At 37.2% G+C, this 23,450-nt stretch overlaps 1 protein-coding gene across 2 annotated transcripts in view; it reads left to right on the forward strand.

Annotated features, from left to right (window-relative positions):
- Positions 1-250: 250 nt before the first annotated feature.
- Positions 251-23,450, forward strand: part of plagl2 (pleiomorphic adenoma gene-like 2) — a 49,130-nt gene continuing 25,930 nt past the window's right edge. Inside the window, exon 1 of one of the 2 annotated variants that reach the window (XM_053643987.1) lies at positions 251-446. The gene's annotated coding sequence lies outside the window, so the exon portion shown is untranslated. Of the gene's footprint in view, positions 447-19,698; positions 22,378-23,450 lie in introns of those variants that run through there. The other variant, XM_053643988.1, reaches the window with a different exon arrangement.

Consider the following 23,450-nt stretch of genomic DNA (forward strand, 5'->3'; position numbering starts at 1 on the left):
AATCTTCATGCAAATGTTTGTATTACTGTTTTAGGCTATACTAAACCAATTTAATGGATTTCCTACAAATTCTTGTCGAATCACACACATGTCGCTAAATGATAGGCTATTAGCCAGTCCATAAATATTTAAAACGAATAATTAAAAAAACGATTAATTATAATCATAATCCACTATAAGCGACAACGAAACACACACACACACACACACACACACACACACACACACACACACAGTTTAGAGCCCCGGTAAAAAAGTTTGTGAAAGTGGCCTGACGTCACACTCCCACAATGCTCGCGCCCCAGAACTCTGGCGCTGCAGCCTGAGCAGAGCGAGCCACTCAGGCCCCGAAAAAAAGCCAAAAATTATAGAAAAATTGTGAAAAAATAATAAAACAACAGATCCTGAGGAGAAACCCCGGAAAAGGTGTCGTGGGATCTCCCGCGGTAAGTTTGCGCTCACTCGGTGACGGAATGTTACCGGGTTTTCTTCTGAAATTGACTAATGCGGTGCTGGAAAGTTTTTTGCTGGTTAACTGCTCGCTTTTTTTCCCTGCAAGTCTTCAAAATGTGGCTGCACGTTCTGCTGTATGCAAGCGGGTAGTTGTTGTTTTTTTTATTTTATTTATTTATTTAAAAACAAGATCCGATAATCAAACATAGGCTAATCGAACCCAGTCGATGTGGATTATTGAACGAGTGTTTAATTGGGAACGTTAGCGCTGTTATTTTCTCTCGGTACGACGTCATTTATTGTTTGTTTGTGTGTTTTGTTTTGTTGGTTTTTTTTTTGCTCGTTTATGCTAAAGCTACTGAAGCGTCGGGCATTTAATTTTAATTACGCGACACCGCTCGTGCTTGCAGGGGAAAAACCTGTTCGATAAATACGGCTCCGATATGAATAATTCAGTCAGTAAACAAAATGCATTCGGTGGCTCATGGCTTCAGCTCTGCCAGTTGATGTTCGCTGTGACTTTGGCTCGAACAGCGCAGTTTTGAGCAATTTCTGAATGTTTAACGACCCTCGAAGCATGTCTGTGCTCAGCCCGGGAGACCCACGAGTTCCTGTTGGCTCTCAAACTTTAGTTGAGTTGCAAGCGCGGTTGTTTCTCCGGCCGCACTTTTAATCTCTTGTCGCTTTGCTCGCAGCCGTGACTCAAAATCTAAAAACGGCTTTTCGTAGTTTACACTAGACTCATGAGTTGCAGTACTTCTACCATGCTGCAATAGTTTATCTCGTGATTGTCGTTTGCCACAAGTAACCTATGTTTCAGCCGGACACTGATTTGTTTTCTATTTTTGTGTTTTTTCTTTGTGTGTGCGTGTGTGTGGTTCTCGAGGGGTAAAGAAGTTATAAGGGATAACAGAATTTTTTTTTGGTAGTAGTAGTGGTGGTGGTGGTGTGTGTGTGTGCGTGTGTGTGTGTGTGTGTGTGTATGGGGGGGGGGTTCTTGCACCTCCTTATGCAGGAGATTACCTCATTCAGTTTTCAGTTGTTTTTCTTCACTGTTTGTTGCACATGCTGTGGCTGTTTTGTGGTTTTGCTTGGTTGGATCAGACTCCGTTTTAGGTTCAATAACGTTATTGGAATGAATCCGCTCTGCTTCGTAAAGCAGTCATGTACTAATCAATGTAAATATGCCTAGTTTATCTAATTAATGCATGATCAACAAGTTATTTCACGCTGTGCACGACATTCAACGTCAAATTAAAATAGCGAAACGTGCCTTTTAATCTAAGCGAACGCCTCATCTGTTGCAAATTAAACGTGTCGGTTTGTTCCTGCAGTTTATCTAGAGCCATTAGCCTCTCGCCTGTGGCGATAAGCACGGCTTTATAAACTGATACGGCGTTATTACGACTTTATAGTCGTGTAAACATGCCTACAGCACCTGTAGCTCCTTTACGGATGACGGTGATACACATTTTACGCTTATTCGCATCTTACTCAAGTCACAGTCCCGTCCCCCCCCCCCCAGCAAATGTGAGATGCTCCAGCCTTTTAAAACCATTTCATCATTGTTGATCGGCAGAGAAAACACTGATGGGTCTGTAACGGGGCGCGAGCTCGGTTTCCACTTCCACTGCCTCGAGCTGCAGAATAAGGAAATGGAAACGAGGCGCGTGATGAGACACTACTTTTGTTATTGACGCTTTTTTTTCTGCTTGAGATTTTTTTTGGGCTCATCATGGGAGTTCTTAAACCTGTTTTGTTTTGTGCATCACTTTAAACAAGCTAAATCGTAACTGTAAAATATTTCACTTCTTGCAGTCCCCTGGAAATTTATATGGTCCTGTAGAACACGTGCTTGTTATTGCCTTTCACAGATTGCATACTGACTGAGGAAAAATGTAAATTGATTTTCTATGTATTTTTCCCCTTTGGCTGTTGCTGTACGCCTGCTTAAACAAATATCACTAAAAGCAAACATCTTGTGAATCATGCAAAGTCATACATACAAAATAAAAAATCCTTACCTTAGCTGCATAAAGGACAGCAGCTGACGCTTTGTGAAACTTTAGTGTGTTCAGGCATGGGAACTGGACTCTTGTTAGGTTTGCTGCAGTTACATTTTGCAAAACAGTTGTTACTGATGCATATGTTGGAGTTCTTCTGCAGAACATCTATGCTGGTTAGTGTTCTTAGCAAATGGCATGCAGATTTTAGTCATCAAAACAAGTGTAAATGTTTCCCAGACTTACTTTTCCTCAGTGTTTAACAGGATAAAATAATTTTGCTCTCTGTTTGTAAATATTTCTCTATTTGCAAATGGTTCCTTATTTGTACATGGTTATTTTGTGCAATAATGTATGTAGTATAGCAGGACATGAGCATTGGATACATGTAGGTAGTGCTATTCATTCCAACAAAAACCGCCAGAACTTTTCATACTGCATCTGTCCATGTGCTCCATGAAAAGGCAGCACATTACATGCCTGATTCAGTGTGTATGTGTGTGAGGAGAGCGAGAGAGAGAGTGAGCATGTGTGTCGAGTTTTTTTTTTTTACTCTTCTGAAGGCTTTGCACAATCCTGCAGCACATCGGTGGGGAAGCAGGCTGATTATCATGAGAAAAGAGCATCAGAGGGGTTAATGGGTGGAACAGGCTCTGGAGCACACAAGTGCTAGTTAATAACTGAGCACAGAATTGGGTCGAAAACTCTTCATAAGAGTCCTCATATCCTTATTTTATGACTGGAAGGAGAAAATAGGGAGAGTGCTGGCAATTGGAGGGGCAGAGGGATTGCCGATGCCATTGAAGAATCTGGTATATGTTTGTTTGTTTTTTGTCTTCCAATTTTGTGGAATTCAATTTAGATTTGAGAGCCTGAACAAATGTACCGGTGCTTGGCTTTGGCCATGTAGATATTCTGTCTGTACTTCTGTGTGGGTATGTGTATCTGGTCAATGAGAACATGTTATGTATGTCAGTTACTATTCAAACAAGGCAGTGGGGAGTGTTTATTTGGCTTAGTCCAGTGTCACTGTGTTATGAACAGTAGCAGTGACTGTTGAACCCTGTGGGTGCCCTGGGTCACCCCATAAAAGAGAAGAAAAAGGACCAAGGGAGGAGAGAAAGATAGAGATAAAATCAGGCCAAGTTCATAAAGCCAGTATAACTCTTCCTCTTGTCAGGATTATATGCTTTTTGTCTTAGAAGCATGAGGAAGACATTGCTTCACCTGCAATGTGGCAAATATTATTATATTATGTGATAAATATTAGGAGTACAGTATATGTTATTGTAGTAATATGTTTTTTGAAAAGTAAATGAATCTACTTTTTTTCCTTCATAATTTCAGCATAATTTGCTTGTTAATAAATAAACAAATCCAGACAAATTTGCTGGAGCTGTTCTTTGTTTTGTTTCCCCTACCACCAGTGAAGTATTTATATTGACGAGTATTTATAAATCTGTAAAATCAATTTTCTTTGGGTACTACTTTTCATTATAACTTTCTGCATGCACCTCATTGCAGCACGTCATCAAATTAGTTAATGGAATTTGGGGCTGTTAATACTCATCAGAGGAGATGCAGGAAATCAGATTAGCTAATGAAAATTGTGGGGAATTAATCTGGAGCATATAGCAAACATAAATACAGGAAGTCTGTTGGGTTTTGAATATACATTTTATATATAAAGTTGCCAATTGTGGCAACACAAACGCTTAGTTTCGATGGTATAGTAAGAGATTTTCAAGTTGCCCTATTAGACCTCCTCGTACTCTACTAGCAGACTAAATCTAAGTAAACATAAGCTGTAAATGAAAGAGTAATCTAGTACACACTTTAGTTGTGTTGAATGGCTGTAGTTGTAGGCTATGGTACTAACACAAAAGAAGCAAAAGCCTGTCATGCGTTTGGGAAGGGACATGAATGCAGCGCATGTGAATCAAAGTGAGAACGAAATCCTGAAGTAGTTCATACAGAAAACATGTTGTAGATCAAAACCTTATAACAAAACTATCATAACACCATTCAATCTCTATGACTTCATGAATATATTATATTAATCATTTTCTGTGAGGCAGCTTTTAAAGCATGGAATATATGTAGTATTAAAAATGTTACAGATTAAAAATATTAAAATGAATGTTTTATAACATCCAGCAAAGCTTCATTGAACAAAATATGATAAAGCACTGCTAAGCTCAGTGATTACAAAAATCTGAGAAGTGTGTGGACATAGCCAGATATACTATTGAGCACATTTGATTGGCTTTCCCAAGATTAAAGGCCTGCTGTGCCACACAAGCAGAACTACACGTAACAGCACAAGCAGGAGGAATCATAATTATTTAACGCTACACATACAAACCTATTGAATTATAGAATTGTTAGTTTGATGCGCATGGTAGCTTTAGTATGATAGTTTTTTGCTTTTGCTTGACAGGTTGCACAGACTCAAAAAGACCGTTTCAGTGTGAATGCATAGTTTTGGTAAATGCTATGTGGGAGGGACAAGCGACATCAGCCGAGTGATTAGAGAGGATAAAGCTTAATTAAGCCTTACCCAGGAGTAGGACTGCCAGCTTGTATCAATAGGGGTGGAATTCTGGCAAGTAAATGTAGACATTGGAAAGACACCAATTATTCATACTTTGTACATGCATATTTTGTGCCCACAAGACCAACAGTAAACCTTATTAGAAAGCAACCACAGATTTAGGCTTTAAACGCTTCAGTCCCCTGGTAACTTACACTGCTTTTGTAAACAATTCTGAGTTGTTATGTTGCTTCAAAATGGTGGATTTCATACCAGCACAATCTGACCACATTTATTTACATCTGCAGAAGATTATGCAAACATTTAAAAAAAAAAAAAAGAGAGAAATCATCACTTCAGTGCCATTTACTAATGTTGGATGGACATTCATTTGCCCTTTTAAATGGCTAAATTATGAGAAATAATTTAAATTAGTATGCTATATTTTTTGTTATTATATTAAAAACATTTTTAATATTACCTTGTAAATCTTAGCGGAATCTTAGTTTATTGATTTGAGCTTCATTCTTTTTTTTTATTTAGCCGATGTGAGAAAATGAGATGAATTTTTATATTCAGAATTTGGGAGGCTTTTTCCCAAAGTGCTTACTATTTTAGTTTAAGTCCTACAGTTATAAATAACTATTATAAGAAAGATACTACAAATTGCATTAAAATATAGTCTTTGAACATGTAATGGTGATTCAAAGCAATAAAGTTTGTTTATTTATTTAGTAATTCATTTATTCTTTCATTTTTATTAGAGGTTCAACAGGAAGAAATCCGATTGCTGGGTAATAATTCTTTATTTAATGTAATACCTTCAATGCATAATCTTTTGACTGAATCTTCATTAGTTGAATATCCAGAAATGTAAATACTTTTAAATGTTGGTATACTACATTAACTGAAAATCAAACCACTTTTATTTTGTAGATTTAAAAAGTTAAGATCTAAAGGAACAGCTTTAAAACCTTTCTCATAATTGTTTTCCAATAATGCTTGTGGGCTTTAAAGTCCTGATTAAAAACACAGTATTAGAGAGCCGGCAGAAGTATTGAGGATCAGAGTTTTATGGGGCAGAGTGGGCCGTTGCCTCCGGAGTGGTGTTTAAACACTAATGGGCACAACTGCAAACCCAAACCCAATTAACCTCTCTATTATGAGGGGAAAATCCTGAAGTAACGTGCGCTGATTTTGGCATTGCTTCTTTTCTGGTAGACTGATAGTGAGCTGGGGACTGAGAAATTGAGCTTTACCTACATAATTTTCCTTATAACCACAAACATGACCACAAACATTTAGGCAAATCAGATCGCATACTCTCAGCAAACATCCACTAACAAGCACCCAAAGGTCACACATGCATAGTTTCAGATGCCCCCCTTCTTGGACTGGCACACATTCTGCACAGACTGCACTTGCTGTATGTGATGTTCAGAGGTGGTAGGAAGACACTAGATACTTGAAGCACATGCTGAGTTGAAGTCCGGTTTTTGAACACAACCACCCAGCTGTGGCTTTTTAGGGGCTATAACTTAATTCATCATGAACCATCATGCCAAAGGTTACTCTTATACCTCTTATACCTCTCTTCCCTGGCTATGATTTTAGCCTCAGATGTAATCCTGCTGCAGTAATCACTGGTTTGATGTCCTTGTAATTATGAAGCTGTTCATTTTAAACTGATATTAAAAATCTTGCGCTTCAGAAATTCTGCACACTTGGTGTTTTCTGGTATTTTATTCCAACTTTTTTAAATTGTTGGGAGCTTGTAACGTGTTGTGTAACATGTTGAAAGCAGTCTAGGATTTCACAGCATTCCACGATACTTTTAGGAAGCAGTGCATGCCACACGGTTTAAAGGCGAGTGTAAGTTTGGCAGGAAACACAAATCCAGCATGGACATCTGTCAGAAATGTTGCAAGATGTTGCCAGGTTGAGATTGTTGCATTATGGAATTATTTAAATGCTCAGAACTCATAGAACAAAAATGACATATTTCAGCAGACATTTGTACTCTATCTTTGCGAAAACAGGTACGAGCTGAAATTTGAGCTAGATTGAACAGAAGAAAAGAGCTTAAAACTGTTTTAGCATCTGTTTACCATTCCCTCTGGGGGAAAAAAGTAATCGAATGAGCTGCAATAAGAGATCAGAGGATGGGCAATTTTAAAACAAAACCACCCAAAATGAGCAGCTCCATAGTTACAGGAACACAGTCATGTGCTGAGAATGTGGCGAAATTATAGTGCCCTTCTTATGAATCATCAAGAAGAAGAAAATGCAGAGAGTAAAAGAGAATAGGAGGCAGGTATGGGGACCACTACAACTGCAAAAGTCACTTAAAGTCATGAGTCATTCAGTTGGCATCTAAGATTGTTGATGACTTACTTTCTGTACATATATATATATATATATATATATATATATATATATATATATATATATATATATATATATATATGTGTGTGTGTGTGTGTGTGTGTGTGTGTGTGTATAAACATGGCAGCTCCACCTAACAGCGTAGCAGCTCTGAACAGCCGAAAAACAGAGAAGAGTTAATTCACAACATTGCACACACAGGATTGCTCGTAAACAGAAAACCCTTAGATTCCCATGTATAATATAGTTTTGAGTTTGTGGATGCATGATTGAGAAGGAGAGCAGTTGATTAAAAAAAGGGCATGTCATTACTGAGATGACATTTAGTCTGATGCATGTACACATTTTTCAAACTGTACATGTACACTTTAAAATTGTTTAAAATGATTTCACATTAAAATGTTTTCTTACACCAGATATGAAAATTAATTCTATGAGTTTCATGAATAAGCCGTTACTCGTTCTTGGGGAATTTGCAGTGTGTTTAGGGACAGGAATGTGAAATTTACCATGAGTAACTTTGAAACTGAAAACTGAGAATCAAAGAATGCAGTAAATAGGGAAGGATATATGGACGTCAAGCAACCACATCGTGCTACTCTCAGATTGACTGCAGTTTACACAGTCAACTTACACACACATACTTCACAGCAAAACTTACACTGATTTGGGCATTTTATTTTGTAACAACAGTCCCCAAGATATATTTATGCATTTGCTTTTTTCTTAATGCATTTTTATGACTGAGACACACATCAATATTAAATATTCAAACCTATACACCCTCAAAATGTGCTTGGGAATGAGTTAACGAGTGTGTGTCATTTTAGATGTTTCTTTTGTGTGGTATGGTCATGGTCCAAAATATATAAAGCACACTAGGTGCACAGTTTTGCCCTTTCTTTATTATAACACATAAAGGCTTTGAAATAGGACTGGAAGAAATGATGGTATAATATTGATATTGTGATAAATTATGATACATGTTTCTGAGGTACTGTGGATTTCGTAATATAATTTTTATTACATTAAATGTTTTAATAATTACAAACTGATTGGAGGCAGCTTATGTATTTAAGTATAGTATATAAATAATTAAATAAAATGCATTTATTATACATTTCTTTATGAATAAGAAACAAGTTATTATTATTTAAACATTTGTTTCTTAATGGAACACTACTGTATTGCTGTCAGTTTGTGAGCAATCATATATTTTGTGATGCATGTCTTGTATCATAGAAATGCCTTTGAGAGCTGTAATATTTTTATTTATCATTTTGTCCACCCTTACTTTCAAATTAATTGATTAGTTGAGTCAGATTTGGCTAATAAAATGAGAGACAATATCGATTATTTGGTTTAATTGGATACATGTTAGAATATTTTAAGTTAGTCATTAAAAGAAGCTGCCATTAATGTTAATAGATTTTATTATAGTTAAAACAGCTTATTACAGTAATACAGTTTAATAATGTAAAGCAAAGATGCTTTAAAAAATAACAAAATAAAAAGTTTGTAAATATCAAAACATTTTCTCTAAAGAGCAGTAAACATAAAAAAACTAAACCAAATCAATATGATTGCCTTTTAATTGCTTTTAAAACGGCACCAGTTCTGTTAGGTACACTGACATGCAGTTTTATATGGAAAATCAGCTGGTAGGTTGTTTCAAGCATCTCAGATAACCTACCACATTTGTTTTTCCAGACTTAGACTGTCACATAGTTTCTGTCTCTGCAGGCTGCATACAACCTTGATGATGTTTTGATCACAACCTAGAATATGTTACTTTCTTCAACAGCATGCAAATTAATTCTCCAAAACATTGCTGTCCTATAATAGTCATCTAAATATATAAAAAATATATATAAAGCATACAACACAGTACATGTGTATTCCGTGTTAGGAAGATACCATACTTTTCTATAAAGTGCATTCATGTACTTTCATAATGATTCTATGTGGTATTAAAGATAGGGATACAACAAAATGAATATTCTTGGCTGATAACAATAATGGATATTTTTCAATAGTCTCAAATGCAAGACTTTTTGAATTTAATAGAATCTGGTGCATCATCAATAAACATGGCCAAGACCCATATACTCTCACAGAAAGAGGTAATTTTAACTGACATGGCAGAGGACCAACCACAAACCTTTTCCCTCAGTCCAGCTGCAAACATGAGATTATCTCGCTGCTAAAGCTGTGATCTTTTATTTCCAATCTGGTGACTGTATCTTGTTCAGAAAAGCTCATTGTCTTAGGCCAGTCAGATTTGACCCTCCAACATTCTGAAGCATGTGGCCAGAAACATGTACAAAAGATATCTGATGGAGTGTTAGAGGCTTAAACTAGCTCACAGCAATGCCAATGTCAATAAATGTTATTAATTTGGCACAGAAACAGCGTGTACACTATCAGTGTGAGACTACTTGAAGTCCACAAGGATGACTGGTTATGTATAGTATTTTGCTGAGGTTTTAGTAACAAAAGCACCAATGATTACACATTATACATTTAGAGAGTTTTTGTTCAGCACTTATAAGTATTTAATGAAGAAAAAAGTGAAAATTAAACCATTATAACAAAAATACTTGGTCCCGGTAATTACAGTCAGAAACATGGGCACAGATACCTGCCAACAACAACAACAACAATAATAATAATAATAATAATTATATACTTTGTAAAATGTACTATGATGTTATTAAATCAATATTATATTGTCATATTGCCCAGCCCTAGTATTAGCTATTTATATTATATTGCAGCTATAGATATATTGCATTTGCAGTTGCAACAAAGCAAAGACATCTATTATAATAACAGTGACAATGGTAAGATTGCTGATTTGTAAATGGGACACATTTGTCTTTACCAGTGGCAAAAAACAGGATACAGAACCATACAGACTTATTGGTGTGCTTCATAAAGATGATTGTTTCAAATAAGTTTTTCACTCAAACAATAGGAAAAACTGTTTGTCTTTTTTTCTAGCAAAATACTTATAATTAGAACTACTTAATAATAGTATTAACAGTATTGTTTAATGAATAATATTTTCTCTCAAACATATACAGTACTGTGCAAAAATCTTAAAAATGCATCAGTAGTCTCAAGATACAATTTGTGCTGGTTTATAAGGAAATTAGCTGGTAAAGTTTTCTAAACATCTGGGAGAAACTGCCACGTTTTTATTTGAGACTTCAGTTTCTGTTTTTGCAGGTAAACTTGGTAGCCTTTATTATTATTATTATTATTATTACTATTATTATTATTTTGTCTTTAAAGTGGACTATTATATAATATGTTACATTCATTACTGACAAACATTTTTCTGTTAAATTTTTGTTGGAAAAATAATGTTTGGAAATCTAAATGCAAACAAATTACCATTCTTGAAAAATGTTATTAGTATTATTTATTTGGTCTCAGTCTCTGTTGTTTCCTTTAACCATATCCTGTTTCCTTCAGGTATAAATATGAGGTTGGGCACACGTAAATTTCTTTTGTCATTACCCGCAGAACCTGCAAGACAAAAGAGACAGATTGTTGTTGGTCAGCACTAATCAAGTAATGGATATTAAAAAACAAAAGCAGTTAAAAATGACATTAAGCAAAACTAGGACCAAAACAAAATTTTCATGTCTGAAACAGTTGGAAATGTGCCAGGAATTGGTCCCATGAACACACAGTCTCAAGACCAAAGATCACAGCTTTAGAATTGCACAGTTTAGTTGATTCTTGTGGTTGTTAAGTTTCAGAATCTGTTAAATTCTACTTTCATAACAGCAAGTTATTTGAAACTGTTGCAAGAAAGAAGCCCTTCCTGAGAGCATCTCACAAAATGCACCATCTGAGCTTCTCAAGCATCAAAATAACTAAAATTTATATGTTCATGTGAGACCAAAATCACATGTTTTGGTCACCTGTTTGGTGATAAAATGGGGCCGTATAAAAGGAAAAGGATGTGATACCCCACTGTAAAATATGGTGGTGGATCATTGTTGCTTTGTTGCTGTCTTGTTATTGGTGGTTGCAAAGATTGATGCCATCATGAATTTTGCTAACTACCAGGATATTTCAGACAAAAGCTCCAATCTTCTGATTTGAGCCTTTCTTAAAACTTCTTAAAACTTGGTCTGAATTGAAGAGGGAAGTCCACATGCATATAAGGAATATACAAAGAAGCTTAAGTGTTCTGTAGGTAGGTAATTTTCTTTAGGGCAGGTGTGGATTTGTCTTTCAACTTTAGGTCAGTATAGTTAATTAATATCCACTGCTTGTGCAGTGTCTTGAGTGGTCAGTATTTTCAGTGGTCAGTAATTTTATCCTCCACACTTTCCTCCCTCCATCTTTCTGCTGCTCTTAGGGATTTACCAATATGGGAAATCTAAAGTCTAATATTTTCTCATACATAGACATTCATAAAATATAGAAACATACTAGATCTACCTGAATTAGGATTATGGAGATTTAAATTAGCGGAGCAACAGTTAGAACACAAAAATTAAAGATGTCTGCTGAACCATAGCCACATCTGAGTATAATAAATACATAATCAGGTTTGAATTATTGGTCAAATCTAAGCTTTGGTCTGATGCCAATGTGATATTTGATATTATTGTGCATCCCAAGTTGCACTCTTTTTTCCTTTCCCTGTAACAGGTCTAGATTAACCACAGCTCACCCCAGTGGCAGTAGTGTGGAATCGTGAAAAGGGAAGATATATGGACACCCCACTGCCCCAAGAGGGAAAAGGGGGGCTGAAAATGGAGGGAACAGAGCAAAGGAAGAGGATAAGAAAAGATAGGACAAGTCCCAGTGTTAACAAATGGCCTTTCTTTCTTTCTTCCTCTCCTTCTCTCCATCCCTTTCTTCTTCACAAAATCTGGAACAACAACGGGAGGAGGAGGGTGGGGGTTCTGGAGAAGAGGGAGAGAAAGAGAGGGAGTGAGTAATGAAACTGGAGAGAGAGGACTGTGGGTCTCTTTCTGTGTGCCCTCCAGTGCCAGTGTGAAGTTTTCAGTTTGATTGAAGGGCCCTTTTCTCTGCTGTGTGGTGTGAAAGTTGTCCTAATTGAATGATAAAGTGGCCTGAGATGGAGTCCGGTGAATAGGCAACAATGCGCAGCCTGTGTGTGGTAGAGGGGTTTTTTGGTCCTTGTCCAGGCTTCTCTCTCTTTTTCTCTTTCCCTCTGCCCACCACTGCAAGAGGGGAGGCCTATTATCAAACTCTCTGCTGGATTTGGTCACGTGACTCCCCCCCTGCCATCCCACCATTCCCCTTCCTAATCTGGATGGACCAATCGGAAGGCAGCAGTGCTGGTTCTCACCAACCATGTGGTTCAGTGGCCTCATTTAGCAAGTGGCTGACTCGCCACACATGTCCCGCTCACCTAAGCTGTTCAGCGTTGATGACAGAGAAAAATCCATGTGCATGCACTTTTCAGTATGTATGCACATGAAATGCTGTCCGGAAGGCACTGTGGATGGATTATGATGTGTAAAAGACAATGTCAGACACATGAAAGAATGAAACTCTGTATAGTATACCAGATTTTAACATTTTTTTAAAAATAGAATACGCTATTAACTGTATCATGAAAAGCGAAAACCTGAAATGTGGTAAGCATTAAGGAAACTGTATTAGTACAGAGAATAAGTATGTCTAAAGATTTAGGCATTTATAACATTGCCTTTGGTCTAAATGAGTTCTATAAGACAATATTGATACGGTTTCTAAAACTGAAATTAAGCTTAAAAAGGAGCAGAAGGCACATTACAGCACTGGAAGGCACAAATAGAAATGAACAATCCGTTCTCCACTTTTATTGCTACATTATCCATAATATACTATATGACCTTTAAAAAATAGAAATAACACAGCATATGTAAAGTGTAAAAAATTAATCTGGCAAAAAGATTTTTTGTTCATTCATTCATTCATTCATTCATTTTGTTCCTTGATTCAGTGGTTAATTCATTCTGTACTAGTGATTCCACTGCATATGTACAAAATGAATGGTTTGATGATGGAAATTTGGATAGAAATACTATGGCCTTCACAGTCACCAGATCTAAACCTAATTAAACATGTTGGAGTGATGTGTTAAATAACGCTCTACAGCACCATGATCAAAACAAAAGGAAAAATTAAGTGAATATCTTTTGGAAGAATGCTGTTCATCCCTCCAGCACAGTTCTAAAGACTTGCAGAATCTATGCCAAGAAGCATTCAAGCTGTTTTGGCAGCTCATGGTGGCCCAACACCTTACTCTACTCCACTAAATGTTGATTTTTTTTTCCCTTTAATTTGTCACCTGTCTGTATATTTTACAGGACTGAAACGGACATTAGATGCATTTGATAAATTTTTTAAATAGATACATTTGATAACTGTAAAATAATTCAAATTATTGATACATTTACCACTAACGATAAAATTATTATGTTCCCTCGACACCAGAGTTTAATATTTCACTATAGTTTTTATATTTTGCTATAGCTAAGTAGCTGCATTGAACAAATCATGACACAAAATCAAGATGGTTGGCAAAACGTTTGGGGAAGGTGTAATGCTTTGTGGTATTAATGATGAACAACAGAATCCGGATAACTAATAATTGTACTGTAACACACACTAAACTCCATGGTCTCATTAGACATAGTCACTGGGCTGTTTAAGCTAGCATGCCCTCATTTATTTATATTGAATTTCAGTCTCTTAGAAATGCTAGCTAACGTGCCGGAGCAGTATAGGAAACTCAGATTGCATTTTAACTGTCTAAAACAGCAACACATTCTTAATTTATGGGGACAACTGTAATCATATCAGCAGTTTTGCATCTTACAGTGTGGTTAAACCTGGTTTTACTAATGGCTATGTTAACACTACGCATCTCCCGTTTCGGCGCAACCACAGGCGCTGTTTCCTCTTTGGGGTTGCTCACTCATGCAAGTTGTTATGTTCCAGGCTAATTCATGTTTGCATAGACTATACTGAACTACCGCTATATACTATTATATGTAGGGTATTCACTATTTAAAGGTGGAAGAAAACAATATTCTTGGATATGTGGAAACAAATGAATTGTAAATGTTTGTTTGTTAGAAATATTTAAAACAGTTTCCCCCCCCTTTTATCATTTTGCTCTGGCTTGTTTGATTAGTTAGCGTGGGTGATTTTTGTGACTCTCACTCCTCGAATATTCGAAAAAGAAAATAATCAACAGCTGCAGCTCCATAGGAGTATTTCATACAGCTAGTTTTGATGGAGTCATTTGAATGTCAAGACTGTGAACATATTTGAAGTTAAAAGTTTTCTTGCAGAGATATTTGTTTAATGATGGGTTTATTACATGCAATAAATATCTTAAAGACAGTTCTAATTTCTGCATTCCATTACATGTTTTTAAAATACAAGTATTTTAGTATTACTCTATTTATGAGTCATGACATGTTCGTTCATTCATTCATACATCTTCAGTAACTGCTTTATCCTGGTCAGGGTTAAGGTGGATCTGGAGGCTCTAATACATCCTCAATTGGATGCCAATCCATTGCAGGGCAACATACACACATTTACATATACGTTCACACGTTGGGGCAATTTAGTGTAGCCATGCAGACACAGGGAGCTCATGCAAACCTCAACACAGACAGTAACCCGAGCTCAGGATTGAACCAGGGACCCTGGAGCTGTGAGCTGGCAACTCTACCTTTCATTCAACACCATTCACTATTATGAATAAATTTAGTATTAGTTTCCTGTCTATGTTATTGATATGCTTGGGCACTTTAGCTCTTACAGAAATATTATAGCAGTTTGGGAGAATAATATTCTGTCAATAATATGTTAAAGTTATAGACATGAAACAAGTTCGGTATTCCGGTATAACCTAATTCTTTTCAATTACATCAGCTAGGTGGCAGTGCTCATCTCATTTAGGATTTTGTGTGTGTGTGTGAGAGAGCGAGAAAGAGAGAGAGAGAATGTACTGATGTAGTCTGAATATTGGTTTACACAGATAAAAAAAAAGTTATATTGTTATATGTGTTGGGTGTTGGTTTGAACTGTGTGTGTGTGTGTGTGTGTGTGTGTGTATGTGTTTGTGTGTGTGTGTGTGTGTGGTGGAGTTCATCTGGCAATCTAGGCAATCTGTTAACTATTTCACCCTCCATCTGAAAGCTAAACCTAAGAATAAATATAACTGGCAACCCCCTTCCAGCACGCACGCACACACACACACACACATACACACACAATTTTCTCATTTAAAACCACTCATTCACTTTCTGGTTGTCTTGATTACGCATTTCTGTAAACTCACACAAACTCAGAGCACTAGTATCTGTGTGTGTGTGTGTGTGTGTGAGTGAGCTGGAGGACCACCCTGGGTTACTCAGCCCATTGAGCGGCCTGAGTGTGTTTTTATCTCCGGAGACTGAGAGAATAGAGGGGGAGAGAGCCAAAGCGCTCCAAAGGCGTTAATGAATAACTGCACTGCTACAGGGGCTCCCCCCCAGTCCTTGGGGAGTAACACACACACACACACATACACACACACATGCACAAATTCATGCATTCGTGGTCATGCTCAGTCATGCATGAAACACTTTGTTTCCCTCCATAGGATTTTGTTGGATATATAAGCATGAAGTGTGTGTGTGGGGGGGGGGGGGGGGGGGGGGAGGGATGAGTATACCCCTTGTTTGTGTGTGAGCTGGGTAGTGGTGAGCAGTAGTGTGTAGCTGATCCCTATCTGACATCAGAGATGCTAGTGGTAGCTGGGGCATTGCTTTTGGGAGAGGCAGTATAACACGACACTATGGCGAGTCACAAAATCGCTCGCTTCTGATCAGTAACTCAATATGTGCAGCAACAGTGATGATACAAAGCCCCATTTATGTTTGTGCATAGATGATACATCCCCTAGACCATACTTGACTTATTTACTCTTTGTTGACCATGTCTGAGTTTCTTACAACTGTACATATTCAGGCACCTGGGACTATCTCACAACACACACACACGCACACACACACGCACACACACACGCACACACACATGCACACACACTAGTCGGAAAAGAAACATAAAGAATATTTCATGTTTTCACTGCCTTCTTATCATGGGTAGAGATGGGCAGAGTAGCCAAAGATTTTACTCAAGTACAACTAAAACTTCTTATACAAATTATTACTTGAGTAACAGTGAAAGTAATAATGTTAATAATTACTTGAGTATGAGTAATAAAGTATCCTTGCTACTCAAGTAGCAAGTTACTAGTTACATCGGATCTAATTAAAATGAAATTCCTGAATCTCAGACTACATGGAGAACCGTAAGTCACACCCCTCCTTGAAAGTCTCTGTTCTGTTTATATGATATAAAACCTGGGTTGAAGATGAACCAGCATATCACAGTCCTGCAATGGGTATAATAACACACAATCTCTCATTTTAAACACAAAATCTCTCTCTCTCTCTCTCTCTCTCTCTCTCTCTCACACACACACACACACACACACACACACACACACACACACACACACACAGCAAAAACAAAACAGTTGACTGTCTTTATTTTCACAACATGTTAACAACACAAACTTGTCAGCATCTGCATTTAAACAAGACAACAGAGAACAAAAGAACAGACTGGAACAGAACAGAAGAGAAAGTGTGTAGAGAGAGTGAGTGTTTGTGTGTGAGTATGTTCGTGTGCGTGCGTGTGTGTGCATGTGTGCGTGTCCTGTCTCCGTCGACATGCTCGCTTCTCCCCCCTCTTACACTGAGCCGCTAAAAAGTGAGCGGTTGTTGCGTCCGCTTTCAGACCACTGTAGCAGATCGCAAGGCTCGTGACCTCATTATACATGATATAAACTAATTATTAAAACTACATATATTCATTAAGATTTAATGGAGGAACACCACCGAATGTAGCAAAGTAAAAGTATATTTCTGTGATTACAAATGAACTTGAGTAAGAGTATAAGTATGGCCAGTTAAACCTACACTTAACAGTAATTTTTTTCAAAAAGCTACTCAAGTAAGTGTAACAAAGTAAATGTAGCGCGTTACTACCCACCTCTGCTTCTTATGCAGGAATGTTATTTTTCCAACTCTCGACCCTACTTCAGGAACAGGTATGAACAGAAGGAATGAGGAGGTAGGATCCGTTCCACACTGACACTAAAACCAAAATATGAGGGAGAGGGAATTGATTGACCTGAGGGAGGCAGGGTCTGTTGTAACATGTCAGAATTTTTTATTTTTATTTTGTAAACAATAGGGCCGTTTCAACAATGTGAGTTGTTTTAGGCAGTGCTGACGACACTGAACCCAGATTTTGTTTGTCGCCGACCGTGTTTTGATGTGTGTGTGTGTGAGAGAGAGAGAGCTAGAGAGAGAGAGAGAGAGAGAGAGAGAGAGAAACAGAAAGAGAGAAGGCAGAAAGACAAAAGGAGAGAGCAAATTCTTTTGTGCTGTGAATTTATGTTAAAATACCAAAACTAACATTATTTGACTCAGTGGATAAAAGTACAGTACACTTTAAGGTAATGAAATGAAGTGGCTGTTTGAAGATGTTAGGGCTGCAACTAACGATTATTTTCACAGACGATTAGTTGGCCGATTATTTTTTCTATTAATTTGAATAGGGCTAACTTTCAGTACCATTTTTTCATTTATTTAAAATATAAACTCCTTTAGTTACAAATATAAACTTCAGACTAAAACTTTACACAACTGTTTGTCCAATTATGTAAGACTGAAAAGAACCCAATACACACAGACATACACCAGAATATAAATTATTCATTTAGGACTGTAGTATAATTCAGTGCTTTTTTTTTTGCACAAAAAGCACTTTATACACTAACAGTCCTAAATTAATACTAAAAAACTCCCTTTCACTGCACCTTATGGTTTCTGTTACTCACTGCTTTTAGGCATATTATTTTACTTTTGATCATAGTGTTTTAATTAGACATTACAGATCTTACTTGTGCTCCCACTGCGAGTGAGGAGCAACATGGCCTCGTTACTAATAGATCACTTCCGTTACAATAAACGACAGAATTTACACTGCAAGTGCACAAATACACCATATAATGACAATAAACTTAAATTAAACTAAAGCTCTTAAGCAACTTGCACCAGTTTCCCCTGCCCCTTGCACACAGTGGACCATTTTGGATACAAACATAAGTTTGTGCTCATGCATCACTGTTGTGCTTCCCTGCTACACAAACTCCGCTTTGTAAAGTTTTTTTTCTCCATGTTGTTTAATATAAAATGCTCCCTGTGCCTTAGAGGACTTGGAGGTTGCGCACTTTCTTCCTCAGTCACTTGACGATTACGCCTCCATCTGACTGAGGTCATGTTGGGAATAAAAGTTACCTTTTGATAACTTTTGAAAGTTACCGTTGACATAAACAGTAAACTGAAGAAAGTCATTGTTGGTGAATCTGGGTATCTGCTAAAGCTAGCGGCGTTGCATTACGTGCGTATGATGTCATGTGCCACTGACTGGGAAGCTGCTTATACTTCCGTTTAGTAAAAACTAATGTGTTCCATTTGAGACGATATTACCCTTCTAAAATTCATACACTAGACCAGTGGTTCTCAACCTTTTGTGAGCTCTGGACCCTTAGCATATTTCGAACAATCCACAAGGACCCCCTTACTCCACAATGATTATAGGCTATATATTAAACAGTAATTTTTATATATGTTACTTTATTTTATTAATACTTAACATTAATAATATTAACATTGGACATTGAAAATTTAATCAAAACATTTCAAGATTTTATTTTTGACATTTTATTGTTGGATCGATGTTTAATTTGACTCTCTGAAATATCTGTTTATTTTATCCATCCATGCGACACTTGAACTTCTCTACCACTCCTAGGTTTTTGCAAATTATTATTTCATTTGTAAATAAATTTTAAATACATAACGAATGAACGATTGTGACATTTGTGAATGCACGCGAATAACCAAATTGGTTAATTTTAAAACATCTCAATTCTTATATGTTTTGATCCATTTAACAAAAAAATCTATATAATAATATTTAAACATTTTAAAAACTTTCCTACGGACCCCCTGCAATTACACCACTGACCATTAGGGGTCTGTGGACCCACGGATGAGAAACACTGCTCTAGATGGTAGAGTACATAGTGCATAGTGTATAATAAGTGTATAGTACGTCATTTGAGACACAACTTTAGTATTTACTCTCCGAAGCGTGTTTTCGGAACAGAAGTAACGTAATGAGTAAACATGCCGCGCGCAGACCAACTAATCGAGATTAGTTGATAACAATTTTCATAATCGATTATTATCGATTTTATTGATTGGTTGTTGCAGCGCTGGAAGATATTCATAATTACAACTAATGGACAGCCAATAGTTGGTAGCCCTATGAAGGCCTCATGTGTGGTAATAAAGGTTTGCTGCGATAGCCGGTGTTCCCGGGGTTACCAGTGTTGGGGCCGCACACAGATTACATCACTTTCCCACCACGGCACCGCCCCTACCGTTGTTTTGCCTTTTTGCAGTAATAAAAATCATCTAGTTCAGTTAGAGAACGGACGCTACAATTAAAAACTGAACGTACCTGCTCAATTCAGCATGAGCTGAATGAGTCAGAGTCACAGCACAGATCAGCAGGAGTCAGATTTCATTCATCACGAGTGAGAGTGAGGTGAGCTGACTGACAACACGATGGCAGAAGATTTGGTTTCAAAAGTTCTATGTTTAATATAAGCGAGTTTGCCATTGTATTGTTTTGCAGTTGTGTTTTTCGTTAAGAATAATAATGAACCCACCATTCAAGCCATTGCCACCCCCGAATTGCCGCTAATTCAAAAGCGAAAGTAAAATGTGCAGGGCTGCACAGGCATTCATAAGCAAGGGGGATGTATCTATGTGGGCTATGCTATACATTGTGCAAAGGATTTTTAAAAAAAATATTAACATTATATTTTGAAAACAAAAAAGCAACAACTGATTGTCCACAAGCTTTAAAGCAGAAGTTAAATCACTATATTAAAAATGTAAAAAAAGAAAAACAAAAGCACAAACTAAGTGTTAACTGGTAAGAGGTTGAATGTTCTGCAGTAACACACATTCACTCATCTGAACACAGTAACATGTTACTTTATTCTGTAAATGTATGACACTTCTTACATTTCTGTACAATTTCATGTTATATCCCCATTACAGTTACTGCTCTCATGAAAAACACAATGCCCTTTGTTTCTAAATATAGAATCAAACAACATATTTGATCAAAATGAATATTTAATCAGTTATTGCACTTCCTTTCTAATGCACGCTGTTTGATTTACATGCATGCGTGGACTCATGCTCATTCAGTGAAGTTTAATGGAGACTCAATTGCTGTCAGGATGAACCATTATGTAAAATGGAAATACTGGCATGAATTTATAACATTTACAGATAAGTATATAAACATAAAAATGTCATTTCTGTGATGAAGAAAACATGTCTGGAACACATTAAATAGCACACGTGTCTGTTGCAGCATCTGACACGACAAGCCACGTTAATACACTAATGAGTTTGTTTGAAGTGTTTAATATAAAACATTCTCATGTTTTGGACAACCTGGTTCATGCACTTTTCCCTCAGCAGCTCACTGTGTGACCTCCGGTGTTTTTCACATGTGTTTTATTCATAGAAATGCGTTTTTCACTATTGTGAAATGACGTCACTGACGGGGGTTATCCACAGTGACGTCACAGACCCAACTAATCCAAGCCAAGCTAAAGCACTTTACTTTATGCTTTAAGAGTAAAAAACAAACCGTCATGTGCAGAAGTGAGATGCGTCAAGAATCGTTTTTATAAACACATGAAGGCAACCTGAATTGTAATTGCCTGGAATCATATGGGGTCCCACCACTACTGTTCTGAGTGATGAATATGAGCAGCCAAGAACAGGAATCTGAGACTACAATGTGCACAGACTCACCCAAACCGAAGAGTTTGGGAAAATGTGCCCTGGCCTGATGACTCTCGATTTCAGCTGTGACATGCAGATGGTACGGTCAGAATTTGGCATTGACAGCATGAATACATGGACCATGTGTCAGGCTGCTGGTGGTGTAATGGTGTGGGGATTGTTTCCTTGGCACACACTCAGTCCTTTAATAGCAATTCAGCACTGTTTGAGTGCCAGAGTCTATCTGAGTATTGTTGCTGACCCTGTGCATCCCTTTATGACCACAGTTGACACATTTTATAATGGCTACTTCCAGCATGCTAATGCACCGATTCACAAAGCACAAGTCATCTCAAACTGGTTCTATGAACATGGTAATGAGTTCACTGTATTTCAGCTATCTCTCCTAGATGTGGTAGGATGGGGGGGTCACAGCCTGATTGTGCAGCTGACAAATCTGCAGCAGTTATATGATGCAGTCATGTCGACATGGATCAGAATGTCAAAGGAAGGTTTCCAACACCTTGTAGAACCCATGCAGGAAGAATTGAGGCTGTTCTCAGAGCACAGGGGTTCCTTCCCAGTATTAGTATGGTGGTCCTAATAAAGTGGTTGGTGGGTGTATTTAATATATAATGTATGTGATGTAATATTTCACAGGAATTACAAACGTGTCTGCTGGACAAAAGATACGTTGGCTGATAATAGTATAATATTAATATTAAAAATTCATAATGAAGCTGTGGGTTCTGCTGATTTTCTAGATTTTGTAGAATTACTTGTAAGCGCAGCTTCATTATTAGTATGAAAATCAACCACACACAAGTCTGTTACTACTATTACTTGTTCTGTTTGTTCTATCATCTCAGCTGGTTGTTAATAGGCTGCAATATCAAGCTGAGCAGTAGATGAAAACCTTCCAAGTGTTTGGAGGCAACCATATTACCTGTGCTACACTGCACCGAGAAAGTACAACACACTGCTTAGCAGTGAACAATTCTTCATACAAAAGGTAAAATATTAATTATTCGAGTCTTTCTCTTTTTTTTCTAATTTTTTTAAAATTACTTCAAATGATTCTGATAGTCATACATTGCTGATAATATTGGATTTATTGCCAATAAATGTCGGATCATTTTGAATAATGCATTAATATGACATAAGGTCAGTTCAGCCTGATGAATTATTGCTGATAAAGTTCATGGCTTAATGATCAGTACGTGTAAAAGGAGGGCACACATGCCTGCCAGAAAAAAGGGAGAGATGAATGAGAAAAGGTGATGAAAAGGAGGTTTATAAATAGAAACAAGAGGGGAGAAAGAGAGAGAGTTGGCAGGTTGCCAGTTGGCACAGTGCCTCAGCTCCAGAGTTCCATGACATAGACAGCACTTGCAGCCAGAAGGGGTTCCCCCGACTCACCTCTGCACTGCCACACACACACACACAGTACCACACAAAAATCCCACAAAAGCAAACACATGCTTACAGAGTCACACATAAAGACACACTTAAACACACTTGCAGACTGGAGACACACAGATTCCCCTTTTTCCATTTTTGATATGATGCATGTATGAGAGCTAGACTGTTACTGATCCAATACTGACATCCTTAGAGTAACCAAGCTGACTCCCTGACATTATAATGGTAATACGTTTTAAGACAAGTTGTATCCTAAAGCTGCAATCAAAATTATTCAACCCCATTGCAAATCAGGTTTATTGTCAAAATTTACAGGCTTTGAGCTTCTTGCAATGAACAAATCAAACAAAAGCAATTGAAATAGTTCAACACAACAAATGCTTCAAGTGGTTTCCCCAAATTCAACTGAAAGTGCAACTTATAATCATTTCTCCAGTGTTCAATATTATTCAACCCCCTTCATGGCAAGCATTTTAATACTTAGTAGAGCACCATTTTGCTGTTATGATCTGTTGCAAATGAGATGCATAGCTTCTGGCAGCGTTCCTAAGGAATCCTCATGAGCAATGGCCTCCAGTTCAGTAATATTCTTGGGTTTGTTTAGGGATGTCACGAGAATCAATACTTCGGTAGCATGTCGGTACCAACATTCTTAAAAGGTGA

Source organism: Ictalurus furcatus, chromosome 15 (genome assembly GCF_023375685.1).
Source record: "Ictalurus furcatus strain D&B chromosome 15, Billie_1.0, whole genome shotgun sequence".
NCBI classification, from domain to species: domain Eukaryota; kingdom Metazoa; phylum Chordata; class Actinopteri; order Siluriformes; family Ictaluridae; genus Ictalurus; species Ictalurus furcatus.